At 46.8% G+C, this 15059-nt stretch overlaps 1 long non-coding RNA gene across 1 annotated transcript; it reads left to right on the plus strand.

Moving 5' to 3' along the window:
- The first annotated feature begins 10608 nt into the window (after positions 1-10608).
- On the plus strand, positions 10609-14512 carry LOC121078139. Its single transcript, XR_005824457.1, has 2 exons — positions 10609-10850; positions 13759-14512. It is a non-coding gene; the product is annotated as an uncharacterized LOC121078139 (long non-coding RNA).
- Positions 14513-15059: the final 547 nt, after the last annotated feature.

Below are 15059 nucleotides of genomic sequence, written 5' to 3' on the forward strand. Positions count from 1 at the left end.
CAAGGGAATTGAGGCTGGGGTAGATTAGGTTGTGATAAGGAGGCAATGGAAGTATTGCGGAGGCAACTGCACACTTTTTTAATGGAACAATACTTTGCATAAAAGATTTTGCTGCATTTACATTCACTAGTATTTAACTTTGAGTGATGTCAATGTGAATGAGCATCTGGCAGAACCTCTGTAAAATTGCAACATAGTCTGCAATTCACAGGAGGGTACCAGCTTTTGCATATCCGTATTGTTAAACTGGCTTTTCAGGGTATTTTGGGGAGAGAGGTCTTGAGTCTCTCTGACACCAACAGAAGCTGTTATTTAAAACTGAATGATGAAGATGCAAAAGCTGCTAGGGTGGTTGCTTTGTTCTTCATTACACAAAAGTGGATATGCTGCAATGACAAGTTTGTAAATCATAGTTAGTTCCGTTCTCACACCACCCAATAACCTTCCAATCTCTCTGTCAACTTCCTGAAGACCTTGGGAAGCTATAATTTGTGATAAAAATGGGAGTTGAAATGTTACGTGTATATCAAAGCTGAAAATTTGTGGCTGGATGACCTTTTCATTTTGAGCAAATGCACTCATTTCCTTTGCATTGCTTACTGTTTTCCTCTGAAGCTTGGCATAATAGGAAATCCTCCCCGATTGTTCTCATTAATCAGTGGCTCCATTGTGCCGGCTGCTGTTCCTTTCAGTGAGCAGTGCAGAGCATCTCGGCATGCTCATAATGGAGAGTCGCTCTCTGTGCTGTCAAGTATCAGTGCCCCAGAAACTCAAATGTTTCAGTTCAGCTGTGATGGATGAGAGAATACCACGAGCAGCATGTGCTAAATTCAGTTTGCTGTCAGAATAAGGAAACAGCCCCCTTATTTTCTGTTTAGGGAAAAAAGAAAAAAAAAAAGACAAAACAAGCACTCACTGGATTTTACGGTGATATTCCCATGCTTGTGATTAAGCTTAGATGAATAATGAAAATGAAGTGTTCTTAAATTTAGATTTCAGTTCATTTCTATACATGGGGTAATAAATTTGTCATGTTACCGCTAATATTTGCATAGTCATCCGACAATTATAAAGAAGGCCTATGATTCCTTAGGACAAATAACGTCTCTAGAAATATATTCTGAAATGACTAATAATTATTACTAGTACATCGTTTTTCATTTTTGGAATTATTTCTCTTTGTCATCCACTCAAGGGTCAGAAGTTCTGCATTGTGACCGTACACCGCAAACCGCAGATAGTGTAGCATTTGAGTACATGCCTCTTGCTAAAATTTAGGCAAGAATTTTGAAATAAAAGATGCATTTGCAATAGCTTAAACAGTTTGTGAAATAATCAAAAAAAAAAAAAAAAAAAGGAAAAAGTTGCCAAATAATTTGTAATGCCAACCTGTACTTCGTAAAACATAAACAAAAACATAGTGACAGATTGGTACTCAGGAAGCTGATGGTTCACCAAGTCTTATCTTTTGCTTCCTGTTGCAGCACAGTGCTGTTGACATTATGTTCCTGCACATGCAGTATGCAAAAAGCTCAGGGTTTGTAATTCAGTGTTGGCACAAATAAAGAATTTTGCTTGTTGCTATTGATTTTCTGCTGCTCTCCTTTTCTCCAATAAAGCTGATGTCTGCGGGGAGCCAGGCAGGCAGTCTCTGCGGACGTTTTGCAGTACATCCAGGTTCTTGCTCTCCTATCATATGGCTCTCAAGTGAAGCTTGCAATAAAAAAGACAGAGCAGTGTCCAGAGGACTTTACTCTGTGTGCAACCCATTCTTTATGCAGAAGTTTAAGTTCCCAGAGATGACAGAGGGGGCTTGTGTGACCATATGGTTAACAAAAATGGAGTACGAACCCCAGGATATGGTCTCAGGCATTTATACTGGAGTCAAATCTCTAGGGAAATGAGGTTAGTGGCGGCGATGATGATAATAATAATAAATAATGCACACTCCTCTGGGATCTTGGCTGACTATCAAGACAGACTTCCTGATGATGAGATGCATATGTCTGTCTCCAGTCTCTTCAAGGTATCTGCAAGGCACCATTTTTTGCAATTACAAAGGACCGGGGATGAGAACATGCACCATAAGAATCAGCAACATTTGTCCCAGACTTCTGTCTCTGATTTCCATAATCGCTCTCATCTCAGCTTCTCAGACATTAGCAAGCCAAATCTCAGAACAGCTCTGTCAAGTGCTGACAGCGGTGGCAGTGGCCGCCCAGAGGCTTGCAGGCTTTTCCTTCTGCCTGTCACGCTGCGCCTGGTTTGCATGAGGATGAGACAAGAGCCCTGCGGTGTCACACAAGGAAGAACTGGGGTCACTGGACACAGCTCGCTGCTTCTGGAAGGGGCTGGGGCTCTGTGCGAGCGCGTGTTGCCAAGGGCTTGCTCGTGAGCCTTGCAGAAGACGCCAGCCCCAAACGGCACGGCCGTTGTCTAGGGAAGTGGCTTTCTGCCAGTTGTCAAATGTGACTGAGGCAAGGCCACAGTGACGTTTGTGGCTTTTCTGTTGGCCGCATTGCTGATGATGCCCTGTTTCTTCAGATGGGAAAGGAGAAGGGCAGCCCCATGGGAAGCGCCAGTTTGGCTGCAGAAGGGCTGCTGCCCTCCTCCATAGCCACCCAGTGCTCCCCAGTGAAATGGGACCAGCGGGCTGCCCTTCCTCCCAGACGCTGGGCGAGCCTTTCTGATTTCTAAGAGAAGAACAAGGGCATCTTGGGCTGCTGGCATGTCTATGGGAACCCCTTCTTCACTGTTGCAGGGGAAACCAAGCTGAATTCTAGTAAGTCATTAAATGAGACAAGTAGATGCTGACCAGCACAGGTTCCCCCAACATGTGGACCTGTAGCACTCATGTGTGAGTGTATTCAGCAGGTATATCACTCAGGTATCACTCATAAATATTACTTCATCTGCTAAAAAGTAAACAGAAGTTGGCAAATATTAGCAGTGACATGATAAGTCATATTACCTCACATATGGAAATGAAGCACCCTTCTGGCTAATCCTGTAGTCATGCGAGGCTGGACCAAGTGTTTGTTTCAGTTTGTTCCCCGTGTGTTTGACAACGAGAAGCAAATGCTGCCTGGCCCTTCCACTCTGCCTGACACCAGGGGCTAGTTTTCCATTGCTAATTCTCATAATTTTATCATTGGTCTCGTGGCATCAAGCTGTTCAGGTTTAGTCATAGGTACATTTATGATTCTACATGACTTGTTCAAATAGTGCACAACTATAATAACCTTTGTTCAAGGCATTTCGTATCGATCCTTCTTTCATAAAGCCGCCATTAGTCAGTGTTATAAAAAGGGACAACTTTGTGAAATTAACGCTAGGTTAATTCCCCATGACAGCATTGTCCCAGCTACACTATGAGCTGAGGCAGATTTTTTCCCCTCCTAGGAAGGGAGGAATGGGGATGCTTGACTGAAACTGTAAAGGAGCTTTGGTACCTAATTCACTGATAGCTCCTGAACACTGACTGCATTGAGCTGTCAGATAGGAACAGGTGATGACACCTTGGACAGTCGCTGTGCGTGTGGCAGCTTCCCAAGCTGTGAGATGCTCGGGACTGTGATGGTGAGCACTGCTCCATCACCAGCTAGCAGAGCCCTCTGTTCTGCCTTCAGGAGAGTTCATAAGACCAAGGGGAAAAGGGTGCTGGGGAGCACTGCACAGGCAGACCTGTCACGGGTGGGAAATTGGATGGGAAACAGAGCAGCTTTAGGACTCCACTGGATACGTCTGTCAGCTCATCTCTATCTGCCCACGTAAACACCCAGGCACTGTAATCGCCACATAAACAGTCAGGCATCACTTTGCCAGAGGATTTTTTTTTTCATACTTTGCAAACACAGCTCTGGATAACTATCCTCCCGCAGGCAGAGAAGCTGAGGCATGGAGAATCTGAAGGGCTTGTACAAGCCCTGAACGTAGCAAATCACCAGGCGTCCTGGTTTCTTCTCACCCATATCAATCCCTAGAATTCACCATCTTCCATAATTAAGCTTAACTCAGAGCCTTATTTTGAGATTTAATTAATATGCAAAGTGCTTTGATCCCCTTTGATGAAAGATTCGATGTAATTCACTATAATATTTCAAACTAATACCTCTAATTGTTATGCAGCAGTAAAACGAAATATGGATAACTCATTTGCTATTTTTAGGGAAAAACCACTGGAGTATTTCACTTCAACGGCTTTAAGTTACAGTCATTTTCAAGAGAAGAGCTGTGAGATTTCTGCTGCTGTTGAAACAGTTAGAAAGTGAAGCTTAGCAAACATGGTGTGCTCTGGGATACCGGCTTTGTAGGGGTGAGTTCCCCCAAGAGGGTGACTAACAGCAGATGTGGGGCATAATTTGCATGTTCTCTGGCTCTGCTGCAATCATTTGTGTATTGGAGACTTGAATTATACATTACACAGAAGATCGCCCACTTGCCAAGCTGACAGCCCTGCCGAGCAGTGCACAACCCTTGGATGGGGGCTGCGGGAGGAGGGCTGATGTTATTTCAAGAAATGGTTAGTGTTGGTTCAAAAAGAGAGAGCTCCATGCACGAGGAGACTTGGAATTTGTCACTGAATACTTTGGGGATCTATTTACTCATTCTGCACCACACTTTTGCTAGCTCTGACTTTCAGGCTTTTAGCATCTGCTTCTGTTCTCGTCCTGTGGTGAATTCGATGCTGTTGATAGGTGCCATAAATCATCCTGATACACTCAAATGCTCTCCCATGCAGGAGGCTCAGCGTGGGCAGTGGAGCCTTGCCCTGCTCTGCCTGCTGAGCTGCCTCTGGTTTATCTTAGGGAGCCAAGAGGGCTCCCTGCTGTCGTTGCAGCCAGCTGAGCTAGGTTTCTTCTGAGACAGAGAGACCAGCGGGTGCTATCATGCTCAGAAAAAGACTGAAAAAGACCCACAAACTCATGTTTATAGATCACCTCTACAGGAGAAAAGGTGACTGGGGTGGATCTGATCCTTTGTTCTCACAATAACAGCTGGCCTCAAAGAGAATTGTCTTTGTCACATTCATGTTTTGATGAAAAGATGCTGATCACATATTTTCCCTTCGAAACATATTTTTTCCTGTCAGTACTGCCAGTAAAAAAAAAAAAAAAAGGCAAACCACAAAAAAGGGAAGTGATGCAAAGCTAACTGACAGGGTCCACTCTAATCGTCAGAGCGGCTCTCCTGCTGACGGGCACGCTGCTGTGCTGCTGCCAGCCTAACAGCCAAGGCTGAGGGGCAATGACTGTGCTCTGCTGGTTGGTGTGCTTGTACCATCCCAGAACAAAATGCAGGTTTTGGTAGGCGATGTCTCTCTACAGCATGCTGGCTTTATGAGCCGCCAGCTTGAGATGAGGAGCCCAGGCTGCGGGGGCCCTGCTGCCAGCACCACCAGCACAAGGCCGGGCTGGCAGGCAAGGCCTCCTCCCTCCCTGCTCCACCACCATCCCGAATTCTCTTTCCCAACCAAAGTAATCACCTTTAGGAACAAGTTTCTCTAAGCTGAACTCATTGCTGCTGCTTTCTTCTGCTTAGGGTTGGTTACTGCTGGAAGAGCAGTGATAGTGGGAACCATTTTATCAAAGGCCTTCTTCCAAAACCTGTTTTTCTTTCGGGGCCCATAGGAAATATGTGAACAGTTTTCTTCAGCGTTTCCACTGAGAACTCAGATCTTTTAGTTAAGAATTGTTCATTAGACCACATTCAAGTTTCAGCTCTTTATTTCCTCATGTGTTTCATAGGGGCAGCTGCTGTGTGTAACGTGCTTTGAAACGCTACATTTGAAAAGCTCAAAACATCTTCTGATCAATCCTGAAAGTTTTTCTGTTCATTTGTGTCATTTTTTGTGAAGTCATAGACTGGCTCATACATATCAGCATTCTCTTCTCTTCTCCCCAGGTGCTGATGAGAAACTTAGAGCGTTTTCCTGCAGAATTACATTTTTCTCCCCTGTGTTCTGGACAGAGCAGAGACCTCTGGCTGACTAACAGGGGTTTCAACACAAAATGTGCTATGACGAGCCATACTAGATCTGCGTTTTTATTTAAGTCACAAATGCCTCCAAGGCTGGTGTATTTCTGGTAGATGACTGACCACGTGCCTTGTAAGCGAAGCCAGCAGAAATCAGAACTTCTCTTATCTCCGCCTGGAGCAAAGACCTTCACACAGTTGACCACGCTTCTTCTCGCTGAGCCAGGCTCCTGCCTGGTGTAATTCAACGTTTTTCCATTGATTTTAATCCACTATTCCAAAATATTTGACCAGGGAGACTAGAAGCTCGCCGCTGCCAACCTCCCCCAGGAGCACTGCCTGGCATGGGACGTGCTCATGCTCTGGTGCTGGGGAAGTGGCCCATGGTCTCCACAGCCCTGTGATGGCTTTGTATGGTGCCCTGGTGGACTCCAGGGGAGCTGCACATGTTAAGGCCAGGCAAGAGACTGGCCAACAGTAGTAATTCAGGTATTTTGTCAATGGCACATTATAACAAAAAGTCATCAGTTTCAGCTTAATGTGCCATCCTCCTATTTCTAAGTAAAAGAGATCATAAAGTCCTCAGGGAGAGGTTGTGAGTAATAGCAGTGGCACAGGGCCTGCAGCCTAGCCAGCATGCCAAACAATATTCCAAGAAAATATTTCAGTTACAGAAATTGCGTAACAGTGATTATTATTTTTAAAGCACAGAGAATGAAGACCAGTTTCTAAAAAAGCAACATATTTTTAGCCTTGCTGGTCTCTTGATCCTACCCTAATGGGAACCATCTGCGCTGGGACTGGCTGACATTCCTGGTAAATAACATTTTGCTGCAACATTCCAGATGTTTCAAAGGCTTTTTTGCGAAGAAGTGTTTGTCTCTCTGCCTGTCACTCTCACTTTCTGCCTTTCCTGACCATGTTTACTTCAGTAATACACATTCTTTTATTAAAACAGCTTTTGTTAAAAATAGCTTGTCAGAATTTTGGCAAATCTTCATTAGGATCCATGCTTGCTAGCTGAGATTGAAAGCTTTAGTTCCGTAGTGTTAATGCTCGAAGTCTAAATCAAAGACTTGAGAAGGAACCTGGAAGATTTAGACAAGAAAACACAGTAAAAATATTTGGAGATGGATATCTACCTCATTGTGATCCCCCTGAGGATTCCAGCTATTGAACAGATACATTTACTCTGGTATTGAGAGTTTTTAATGTGACAAACTGTTATGGAATACACAGATGTACTTTATAGCAACCAGACACTTCCCTACAAAACCTTCGCAACTCATTATGTAAAAGAATCCTGTGGTTTGCTTTGCTTCCTATGCTGTGCTATATCCTGGAGGTGACTGCCTTTCCTACGTGAATGAAAACATCCCTACACACAAGGGTCACTTTTTATCCCAGCTGAGCTAAGCTTAGCCAGAAGGGTGGAAAGAAAATAAGGGGATTTCAAACCATCCTTTAGCCTGGCTGTTATCTCTGCCTAGAGTCTGCCCGAAACCTGGTGTGTTACAGCTTCATTAACGCTGTAGCTTAGGCTCAGGCACAATTAGATAGAAGAGATGTGTTTCCTGTGTCAAACCTCCTACTCAGGTCTCTAACATGGTGTCTGCATCACCAGCTAACGGTATGATCCTCGGGAGCAATGAAGCCTTAGTCGAGTACTCTCCGGTGGGCAAATAATTTATTTTAAAAAACTTTGTCACTGCTGAAGTGTAAGAGCTCTAGAGGGTGAAGAAGAGTCTGTCTTTTGGTTTCTGAAGCACCCGGTGCTGTAAGGCTCAGCAGTGGCCAGGACATGGCTATTGCAATTGAAGCAAACTTTTCGCTTCTCCCAGGGACGGGGACACGCAGCAGATCTGAGCGAGTGCAGTGCTGCTAGGAAGCTGCCTCTTTGTTCTTTTGTTATCCGTTATCACATTTGTTTCATAACAAAGGCTTCCTGAGCTTGGGGGTTTTGTGTGTGTTAATACTGGTAATATGATTTAAATATTCTGATGATTCATTTTCAGTCCAGTGAGCTGAATCAGCCGTGTAGAACATAACTTTCTCTCCCAAACCGCTACCTTTTCCATCCTTTCTCGTCATTTCTATCAGAGGATGATTCATGCTCCTCTTGTATTTACCATCTGAGAATGTGCCTGATTCCTTTAGCTAATTTCGCTTCTTGTTCCTCTTTTTGTTTTAAAAAATATGAGTGTGAAGGAAAGCAAAGCGATTGCTGATTGATGTGACCTGTCCCACTGGAGGTCCTGGCATGTGAACTAAAAACCTGAACTGAACAGAGACAAAACAGAAAGGAAAATACTTTGAATTATTACGTTTACCAGAGCCCATACTGTGAAATTCAGCCCTTGGCCCACATTTCACATGTTTTCAAAATTCTGCGTGTTCAAGCGAGATGTTGTGTTCAAATGTAACTCCAATATAGTGATCTTATTGTCGTTTGTTTAGAAGAAGTCCCTTACTTTATTTAGTTATCCTACTCTAATTTTTTTTCTCTGAAGCCTGATCGTAGCTGTGACTGGCTCAATCAAACCCGGTGGGGGGCTGATTATTGATTTATCTGGTTCCATGAGGGAGCCGCCTGTTCTCAGTAGGGGTGTATAAGAACACAAGAAAATCTTTACGGTGGGGCTCTGGAAAACACCTGGGCTGTCATCCCCCCTCTCTGCCTGAGACACCGCAAAAAGATCCTAAAACCTGGGGGCGTTTTCCCCCCACCTCCGCAGCTCGGACCCAAGACAGGCACTGCCATGGCGGGGGCAGGTGCCGAGGCACCCAGGATGCCCCGTCCCTGCCACACGTCCCCAGGGACGGGGCTGCTCTCATCCACTTGCTCACTCAGTCTGGGGCTGCTGAGCTGGCAGGAAAGCCTCCCTCGACCCTCAACACTTCTCATTTCAGGGCTCCCCCCACCCCGCTGCGTTTACGGGCTTCCTTCTCGCTTAATGAGGAAGGGAGGTTTTTTACACTGCAGCAGCTGTAAAAAAATACTCTCTAAGAAGCGTCTTAGTGTGAGAGTCCCTTTGGCTGGGCCTCTCTCTGAACAGAGCTCAGCGCTTTGCGCGGCGGCCGAGGTGAAATCACAGCTCGTGACGGGCTCCAAGAGCCACAGCGCGCGGCCGCCCCCCCCTGCAGAAACTCCCCATGTTTGGGCAAATTCGTTTCAGCCAGCTCTGCCATATGACTTCACTTCTTATTCATGCCTGTCAAGAAACAGTTTGTCCGACACTTCAGAGAAAGCCAGCGCGAATGTTTCCTAAACTCACCTGAGGGGAGGAGGTTTCACAGCAAGGCAGTGCCTCAGGTTTTCAGTTTTGATAAAACTAAACCTTTTTTTTGTGTGTGTTTTATTAAGTCAAATGGGCCATGAGCAACGCGGACAGGTCCTGGGTGGCTGTGACAAGGAGTTTCACGGACAAAGAAACGGGTCATTCTATGCCTCTCCTGAATTTCACAGTGTGTCCCACTTGAGGTGACTGACGCTCAGAGGACGCTGCACCGTGACTCACTCCGTCCCATATGTTCTCATATACTTCTGAAAACAACACAGTGGGCCAAAGTTTGGCTTTTTCCACAGCCTAAAGGTTTTCATATTCAAAACAGTCAAGTGTTATTCTCTCCTATGACTAACACTCTGTTTTCACTAACCGCTATTACACACAAACATCACCTCACTCTATCACATGAGAGAATCATGTCATATTGCAAATATTTTAACAAACTGCATAGCAGAAAATGAATAAGCAGTTCTGTATTACTGATACGGGGATATTTTTTAACAGTTATGAATTAAATACAAAGACTGGCTATAAACACCTCGGAAGCTATACTAAAAAAGCACAGAAAAAATAGATGAACACTAAGAGACTCAGATGGAGCATGTGTAATGTAATACACACTGGCATTTCTTTGTGCTTTGCCTCCTTTAAATGCTTCTCTATTTTTTTATGTCTACCTTTATGGAGTGTACTCCTGGGTCTCCACTCTCCACAGTCCAAGAACATGGGAATTGTGATTTTTGGTAACAGAAATCACGCACCATACGGTTTTACATTCCTGCTAGTTGCTTTTGCTGTTACATCCTTGCCCTCTGTCCCCTCAGCAAACAACCCCTTTCAGTGCCATTAGGCAGTGAGGCAAATGTCGGGCTGGTGGAGAGGAAACTGGTGCGGGTAAGTCCTGGGAGCACGCCATGAGAGCCCCATGTCTGCGCCCCTGCCCCTCGCACAGGACAGCAGAGGCAGGCAGGAGCGCCTTCCTATCACCTCCGCAGCTGTTAGCCCCGACAGTCCTCAAGTCTTCCACGCTGCCTCTGTGCACCCATGGTTATTCCTGTGTTGGAGCAGTCAGGTGTGCACGGGGCTCTGGGCACAAAGCTTGTTCCCAGACAGGGTCTTTGCGCTGGGGAAGTCCCACAGCAGCTGGTTGCGCTGGCTTTGCAGACCCTTGCACCAGCAAGCTGCTGGGAAGAGGCAGCGGTAGGTGATGGAGAACAGGTTTGAGCTCCCTCCAGGACAGGTAAGAAGATGCCAGACTCTGGCTGTATCCCTGCCTTAATGGGCACAACCCAAAATAACCCTGACCAGCCCTCCGCCTTTCTGCTGGTTACTGTGTGCCATGTGCATTTATGAAGCCTTCATCTCGCTGTAAAGATAACATAGATAAGGAGAACAGAAGAACACCCTGCAAATTGCAGTGCCTCAGCAGCTCTTATCTCAATCTTTATGAGAGCTGATGGTTCTGGGAATTCGAAGCTCATACATAGTCACTGCGCCCACAAAACACTGACATCACATGACTAGCAATAAACCATGGCTCACATTTCTGGAGAGCAGAGCACGCCTCTCCCTGCCTCTCGATGCAAGGTACGTCATTTGTTTTCTATTCAAATTCGTCCTCCTCCCACAGAAGCCTTGCCTCGCCATCCTAGCCATTAGACAATGTTATTGAGAAAACACTCGCTCAGGCGGTAGGAAGAATAATTTCCCATAAGTATATTTGTTATAGATCTAATACCTTTCATCTTGAAATATGAGAACCTTACGAATACAGTGATTTTATTGAATAAATACCCTCATGCCTGGTGCATGTCATGATTCATAGCAGATTAATAGAAGCAATTAAATAAGATTAAATTGCTTAAACCATTTGCCCTACTAAGCTGATCCTGGTGCTGAGAACCGTATCAGTGCCACTAATTCCCAGATTTTCCTTCAGAGGCAGTTATTTAATGATTTTGAATATCAAATCCACGGTATCCCAGACTGCTGCCTAATGCCTGTAATCATGTTAAACGCAGCACTAAGCAACTTGCCCAAGGCACTTCAGTGAGTCACTGGAAGAAGAGAAAGCAGAGCTCCTGCCTCGCGTTAGCTGCTCGAGCAGACGCAGAGACACTTGCAGAACGACGATGGGGGACCATCCCTGCGACAGCCTTCCCAAATGCCTTGGGTTTCAGGCCACGAGGTGCCATGTGCTGTGCCCTGGGACAGCCACACACACACAAGTACAGGGTTATATGATGCCGGGCTCGCTGTCTGGGCACCTCAGCTCATGCAACCAAGTGCAGCTGCAGAGCTGACGGCAAGCCCCAGCTGCAGCGCAGGGCTGCCTCGGTGGGCTGTCACGTTTTGGAGCCAGCAGCCCGCGGCTCTACATTACAAATACAGCAGGGAAAGGCCCGAGCGGGGAGCGGGGAGCCCCAGGAGGAGCGTTAGCGGTGCAGGATAGGCAGACAGGCACCCACTATCCGAGCGTGGGCTCTCGCCCTCCGCTGCCCAGAGCCTGCGAGCAGGAGGCAGCCACTGGTCTGGGAAGGGCAGGAAAGCAGGAGAAGAGATAAAGGTTTTCTTTTTCCCATTCCTCAGTTAGACATCTATACCCAGGCAGGCATGTCTTCAGTGAAACTACCCAGGCTGCTCCCCAACCGCTTTGCACTCAGCAAGGACCAGTTATGCCTTCGATGTGGCACGCAGAAGTAAAGCAACACACAGCAGGTTTGCAGGCTGTCTCTCTAGCAGCGGGGCCACAGCCCCAATCCGGCCCCCTCCTCATCACCTCTTGCATGCAGAATCTGAGGCACCCTGAGCTCACCAAACCCTGGTGAAAGGGCTCAATCGCAGGACTTAAATGCATTAAAAATGCTGTTTTCATTGTAATATGACTCATCGGTAATTCTATATTGTTCATACGCTGTTTGTTGTAACCTTTCGTCACTGAATCCTTTTCTGTGTTCATCATTCTTTTTTTTCTGTTCTTTCTTTTGCTGACTCTCTCTCCCCTATCTTTCCTTTCTTTTTCCTTCTGTTTCTTATGAATTTGTGCCTCTGCAAAGTCCAAATATTTACAAAAGGAAATGCTGGGTTGTGAAACTGAATTCGGAGAAAATGTTACACATGCAGAAGAAATGCATCCAGCACGGTTTCCAAATTTTCCCACATGAATTTTTGTTCTGTGTCTCAAGTGCTGAGGCTCAGTGCTCCGTATCTTTATTCAGGCAAAACTTGCACCAAGAGCAGTGAGACGCAGGCTCGGGTCAGGTCCAACGGTGCTGTCATTCTGGGTTTGCTGGAACAGTTCAGGGCTGATTTTGGCCATGGGTGACTGGTTAAAAGGCCTGAGCAGCCAGTTTTACGGTTAACCAGCTTGTGCAATGGGCCAGTTCCAGGCTAGGGGTTATCTACGCTTGTCACCAAGTTGCTAACAAATTGGCACCGGTGTCAGTCCATGCAGAAGCTGTCCCCAGCCCTCAATTTATCCCCTCGCAGATAAACATCAGCCAGGTTGCACCAGGAGACCTGCAGCCTCCGAAGGAAGCCGGCAAGGTCCCCGGTCGGGCTGAGAAGACGACAACGCGCTCAGCTACGGCATTATGCTGAAATTGTCAGGGAATTATTTTTCCAAGAAGTCCCTAATCCCACAAGCGGAGGATCACACTAATGGGCCTTTCGTGTCATTACGGACTTGTAAATATTTTGGCAGAGTAACATGTGAACTGCTCAGGCCCAGGGAATAAAGGAGGGCCGGAGCAACGCCAGCACTGGGTCCCATCTGCTGAAAGAAAAGCATCGCCTTGCACCCCCACCCTCGGGGACAGCACTGCCGTAGTTTCTATTATTACCTTTACAATGACATTGTGGCCCGAGTGCAACACGGATTTGTTTTGGAGGAAGGGGTTAATTTGTATTTCCTGCCTTTTGTTAAGACAGGAAATCAAGCCCTTAAGAAAGTCATTCAGGTCAGCCTGAGCTCCTAAAAGGCACTTCAGTCCTGCTTTGTATTTTCCTTTCTTTCATTCTTATGGCAGGTTTATTTAAGAAAAGAAAACAAAAATAGAGTAAAGCAAGGAAATAACTAGTCCAGAATTATAAGTGATTAAGTACACACTGCCACATGTGATTAATTTTTTCTTCCTGATTTGCGCTGGGTGTAAACAAGAGCAGATTCAAAAGTACCATAATTAAATAAGTCCATCAAGGAGCGATTATCATCGCCGTGCGCTCTCGCAGAGGCAGATTCCCCTTGCGCAAAGGCCTCGGCTGAACATCTTCCCTGTGCTGGCTTAGGGCAGCCAAGGCACCTGGCCCAGGGTGCCCGGCCCACATTTAGTATTTGCAGCAAGCCAGCTGGCAGCACAGCTGGCACGGCGGCTGTCATGAGAGCACGATGCCTACCTGTGCAGGGGGCAGCTACGGCAATGTCGTTAAACTTGGGGAAAACTGAGGTTGCCAAACAGGAAAAAAAACTCAATCTTTTAATTTCTTTGCTGTGCAGGAGACGAGTTTGGGACAAGAAGAGAAAATACTGTCAGCAGCATAGGGATACCCCCATCCGTGAGCCAGTGGCCATTTGCACTGAGAAGGCACCGGTGGCGCAGCACCATTAAAATACTACTTTCCATTAAAGAGCTCAAATCCACTCTTCCAGCCCGTGCTCCCACTTCTGGAACACACGAGGCTTTGGGCTTGCTGGAGGAGCTCAGCATCCTGATGGAGTCCCCTGGGAGAAGGACGGTGCCTGCTCCGACCCATAAGTTTATGGCACGTCATGGTCTGAGGTCATCATCAAAATGAGGAGAATTGCAGTGAGAAAAAGTGATGAATAAAGGCCTGCCTCATGGCCATCTGCTGTGCCACTTTCTGCTGCGAAAAGTTGGCAAGCAGTCAGTCATCGCTAATTCCCACTGTCGGGTTCTTAGAAAAATCTGGGATGGCCGTTTGGCAAGGTCACCAGCTCAGCCACGGCGTGGTGTTGTCACAGCGATACCACTGCCAGCTGCAGCACAGCCCATGCGCCCTGCCCACGCGCTCGTGGCACGGAGGGATGAGTGTCACCCATCCAGCTGCTGGGGGCCGTCCTTCACACCCAGCAGCGGGCTCTGGACCACCAGAGGGTCCCAGTAACAGCGTGGGTGACCGTGTGGTCGAGCGGAGTCATTTCCCAGCACTAAAGCATATGAGTGTTTCTCCTGCAATCTGTTTCCAACCCGCTGTTAAAAGAACAATAATAAATAAATAGAATGAAAAGTGCAAGCCAGTGTTTATTTTTAAAGAACGTGTTTAAAAAACAGATTTGCTTTGAGGCTGCAGTTCTGGCAAAAAAAAAAAAAAATCAAAACAAAAAAAAAATGAAAGAAAAAACCCAACATTGCTCAGCAGAGCAGAGCCATCCCTGCAGTTAGCGGGTGAGCTGGGGCCGATGCTCGCTCAGCTGTGCCCGTCCCTGTGTCCCCTCCTCCTGGCCACCCGCCAAGAGCCTGGAAAGCCCTGGAGCGCTCGGCCAGATACAGAGGTGTGCTGGTTTTAGAAGGCTGGAGGTGGCCGAAGACTGGTGGAAACTGGTGGAGGAGCGACTGGAAAATTCGAGAAAGTTGACAGCCGGCAGCCCGAGGCTGGTAGAGCTCGGTGCTGGGAAAGGCACCCTGAGTGGTGGGAGGGGACCCTGTGGCAAAAGGGAGCATGGGGAGGTCTCCTCTGGAAGGGGAGCAGCTGGAGAAGAGAGGTGACAACAGCTACCTGCTGCACGGGGCGAGCAGGGAGCAGCGCAGCAGGGGCAGGCGGTGCTGGGGGAAGGAG

This window comes from Cygnus olor, chromosome 14, assembly GCF_009769625.2.
Source record: "Cygnus olor isolate bCygOlo1 chromosome 14, bCygOlo1.pri.v2, whole genome shotgun sequence".
In the NCBI taxonomy this organism is placed as follows: Eukaryota; Metazoa; Chordata; class Aves; order Anseriformes; family Anatidae; genus Cygnus; species Cygnus olor.